Source organism: Stylophora pistillata, chromosome 2 (assembly GCF_964205215.1).
Source record: "Stylophora pistillata chromosome 2, jaStyPist1.2, whole genome shotgun sequence".
NCBI lineage: Eukaryota > Metazoa > Cnidaria > Anthozoa > Scleractinia > Pocilloporidae > Stylophora > Stylophora pistillata.
In genome coordinates, this window is record NC_142520.1 from 12967783 (window position 1) to 12972832 (window position 5050).

The following is a 5050-nucleotide window of genomic DNA, read 5'->3' on the forward strand; positions in this document are numbered from 1 at the left end:
CGGACTTTTCATGAAACACTTCTTTATTTTTCAAGGAATAAAGAATCGATCAATACACGTATTTACACTTCAAGGCGCTTACCTTATATTAATCGCGATGTTATAGCACTTGAAATCAGTGCTTTCGATTGCACAATTCATTTCTCTCAGTTTGCCACAAAGAGGTAAAAGGTGTAAATTATTTTCTTTCTCGAGCAAATTACTTGGAAATTCGAAAAGAGATGTTAACGATAAGCGGCTTGTAAATTCAACGAAATACCACTATTATCCTTAAATAGTGTGACGCTGGTTTAAAAAGTTCGAAAATTAATGTAAAATTGAGCAAGAGGAACAAATAAAACTGTCGAAGGTTCAAACGTGTACGACTAACCTTGCCTTCTATTCGCTAACATAATGACACCTCTGACAGTTGGCTTTGAAATGGCTTTCTAGAGCGCGCGCTCGGGATATAAACAAACAATAATATTTCCGATTTCATATCTTGTTTTCTTACTTTCATTCAGTTATGCGATTCGAGGAGAATTGATTACCTGTTTTGTGAATTCCGCGTTAACTTGCACGCGAAAACCGATATCGCACGAATCGCGTGCAAGTTAACACGGAATTCACAAAACAGGTAATCAATTTTCCTATAAAATTTACAGTTTTTTCCCCACGACTAACGGTTAAAAATTGTCAATTTCTACGCCTAACGGCTACGCGTTTTGGCCGTTTTACGGCTTATGGTTGACCCCATTGAGACCTTCTTGAGAGCATGCATCATTCAACTTCCACTCATTCCGCAACTTAGTTGCAAATGGCACTTTTAATATTAACACGACTACAGTAACATGTTGCGAAAATCTTATCGTGTGAGTTTTCGTTTTAACTAATCCTCCATATAAAAAGTAGCAGTAACTGTACTACAGATACAAAAGCTCCTTGGATTAAGCCCCCTTGGCACATTTGAACGTTTAGATTGGCAACTTATTCGAGGTGGGCTCCCACCAAATTTTCCCTTTTTGATTTTGAGTAAGTAATAATTTATTTTGCAAGAAAGCATTAAATGATAACATAAGGTGAAAATGTACCATAGACAGTGAATTTAGAGATTGTGAACCAACAAAGGAATACTTATCAATACTCTCACCAGCTGTCCTGTTTCTTTTGTCGAAACATTTCTAAACCAAGGAAAAGTATCCGTTTTGAGAGCTTAATGCCACACCAAATTTTTGAAAGGGATGAAAAAATAAAACCCAATGAGAAATCAAGTTAGAGTTTTCTAGACGATTTTTCGAGTCATGCCGTCCTGCCGACACTTAACAATTATTCACTGAAGTGAAGGTGAACAGCTGTAGATATTTACCGAGCCCTAAATACCCACTCCTTTGAGCGACAATGAGGTGAATAGATGTTTAAGTACATACCACACAGATACAAAAGATTAAAGTTAATTTATCCGTGTCAATATACTGAAAAACGTTCGAAAATTAAACTCTTTACGCGCGAATCTGTCCCATTGGCTCCTCGGAGGTGAATAGTTGTAACAGGGCGGACGCTGACTTCGATCGATTCTTTCGGTCTCTGAATTTCTTAACAGCGCCGCATCGGAGAATAGGGACCTTAAGAAAGCACGACGGCGACGGCAACGAGGATGTGGAGAAACAAGAGATCTAATTTGGCAGAACAATAGCTTAGCACGTGCGTTTTGAAACTTTGTACATTTCGTAGCCGTCCTATGCAAAACAACAACGTGAAATCGCCAAAATTTGCGTCGTCTGCGAACCGAAACCGCAAATTATTTTAATTTCCATTTGGAACTCAACGGCTACTTTATACGTCATGCTGAAGTTGAGCTGTGGCGATCTATGAGACAGTAAGCTCCTGCAGCCATTTTGAAATTCTAACTAAGAGTAGAAATTCATATTTTCATCGAAGTCTTCCTTAGCGTCGCCGTCGCGGTTTCTTAAAGTCCCTAATGTTTTATAAGTGACGCAATCTTCAGGCATCTATATCTCTCAATGGATTTATTGGACTTGAGAGCTCGTAAAAACTGAAATACAACGAGCCCAATAGAGCTATTACCATAAATCTATGCTAATTAAAATGTTTTAACTCGAGCACGCGGAGCGCGCATATATATAATTCTAAACGGCGCAAGTATTCTTAAACATAACAAATCTAAAAGACAAATTGTCCGATGTAGGTGTGTCTGGTGTGTTCTTCGAGTGGATCGCAAGCTACCTTCATGAAAGATCCCAATATGTCACTGTTAACGGTGTACGATCAAAGCTACAACAAATTGATATCGGTGTTCCACAAGGTTCTTTACTGGGTCCCAGACTCTTCACAATATATGTCAACGATTTACCGAACTCGTCCGAAACTGGGTGCATTCATATGTTTGCAGACGACACCACAATTTATTACCTTGGGAAAGGAGTCGAAGAAATCATTGATGCGTTAAATTTAATATTAAACGACTTCAAAGTGTGGTGCTGTAAAAATCACCTGACTGTTCACACTGGTAAGACCGTGGCAATGTTAATTTCCAGTCAAGTCTTTGTCGGACCAATGAGACCCCTAATGTTCGGAAACTCTCACATTTACTTCACCACCAAATCTACCTGCTTGGGTGTTGAAATTGATTATAAACTGAACTGGAAACCGCAAGTTAAAGCCCTGCACTACAAATTTGGAGGAAAGCTAAAATTCCTTAAAAAGCTCAAAGCCCTACCATCAGGTGTACTAGAAGAAATATATTTTAAAGGGATTGTCCCAAGCATCACATACTGCATTGCTATTTGGGGGTCCTGTTCACCATCTACATTTAATGAATTGGAACATTTACACTTGAAAGCAGCCAAACTAATCCATAAACTGCCCAGCGAAACTCCTGACTCTGACGTCCTTGACCTAGTTAAATGGAAATCATTAGGCTATATTTACAAACGTAGACTCGCTTCTATAATGTATCAAGTACATTATAATAGTTTACCTGATCAACTTACTGCCCTTTTCACAAAACGCAACATTGATAGTAATTATAATCTAAGGCGTATTAATGACTTTCCGCATGTACGGTGTAACAGTGACCTTGGTAGAAATAGTACAAGGTACAGAGGGCCCATTGTATGGAATTTGCTGCCTAAAGCCATCAAGGATGCTTCCTCTCTACAGCTTTTTAAACAAAAACTTAGACAGGCCTCAAGGACATTAGATCGCATTCAATTCGAAAAGGAGGCCTGTGTGATAACATCAAAGCAAACGGATTTTTTATACTTTTAAGTCCTTGAAATTTCTTTACTTTTTCCTTAGAATTGTCCATATATTTAAGTAGTTCCCTTTTAGTTCCTGGCAGGTCCACACCAGCCTTTGGGTTGCCACAAACCGACCTGCCTTAACAAAAATTATATGTATGTATGTATGTATGTATGTATGTATGTATGTATGATCTTCAAGTAAACAAGTGAGGTTACGCAAGATTAATTTGCATTTGTAAACAAAACCTTTTCCATTGGCTTTTATCGATAAACTCCCGGTTACCATTACCTTTAAACACATCCAAATCAAATTTAGTGGCTTTCTCTGTGTTTTCAGGGACTGCTTCGCTGTTATTTGAGTGATTTCTTCGCTTGTCATGGATGCAAACCGGCACGCCACTTTTTCTCGAGTTGCTCGGAGGTAAATAGAAAAGGATATTCGGAGTTTGACCAGCCAGTCAGAGCGCGCCTTCAACGCTATCCACTGTTTTAATATATACTAATACGGATATTCACCTCCATCGTTCCAATACCACTAGAAAAACCCCCCTTGGCTTCATACCTCCCTCCACATAATTAACGACGGGTCCTAAAATTCCCTTGAGTGAACTCTTCAACAACCCTTGAGGAGTTCTGATAAAGAGAAAGGGCTGTAAAATATACTAGCTGCTCTCCTTCCAGGCTTACTTTAGTTTAACCTATATATCAAATGTACCGAGAGATTCCATGTACACACTCAAATGGGTGGCAAAGGCTTTATAATTGACGCGTAATTAAGGCCGCATTTGATATGTGAATCATAAATTAGGAAGAAAAGTGAGCGTGATTTAGGAATTTATGAACAAAAGCTAGATCACATCTGATATAAAAGAAGGTAAGTTCGAAAAAATTCTTAGATAAGCTTTACAAATAGATACAAAAAATATTCAGGTTCTTGTAATCCACCTACATTAACATCAGGAATATTTTGTTAAGTTTGCCAGTAGGGTGTGCAAGAGACTTCGCAATTCGCATTATTGCGGTATAACGTGCCAAATTCGTGCAAAATCTCAGTAAAGAATTAAAACTTTCTGGAAAAGATCACCACAACCCTACATTTTACCATGCTAACTTAAAGAGCCTTCGAAATGAAGGGGATTTTTTTTTAAGTTGGAAATTTGGAAGAAATTGGGAACATTCTGTCTTTATTGGCTTTTTCGTTTATCTTTCTTTCATAAAAGCTCCCCCATTCAGTTTGTCCATGGGTAATATTTCTAGCTTCGTGATATGGCGCCATATTTTCCCCTTTCACCGGGGGAAGCTGGATTCAGCGCCATATGTAGCCAAAATGTAAACAAAAATATTTGCTATGGCGTATATTTAATTAATTTAATAATAAGTTCTTATATAGCGCATTAAAATTGAACTCTATGCGCTTTACAATTACAAATTAACAAAATTTCAATAAAAATCCTATACATGCAATTCGCTACTCTATCTAAACTAATGAATTATTACGTGTTATACATATGTTTGACAACGTACGATATCAAAAAATCTGGTGGCTTAATTTTTGAAAAGATAAGTTTTCAATAAGCGTTTAAAGGAGTCAACAGATTCGGCGTTTTTTATGCATTCAGGTAATTGATTCCACAAATACGGTGCGGCGTAGGAGAATGCTCTTTGCCCATACGTTTTAGTTCGAATTGTTGGGACCTCAAGTAGATTCATATTTGATGAACGGAGGTTTCGTGCTGGAATATATCGACTAAGAAGTTCAACAAGATAGGTTGGAGCCATGTTATTTAGTGCTTTGTATTTTATCAACA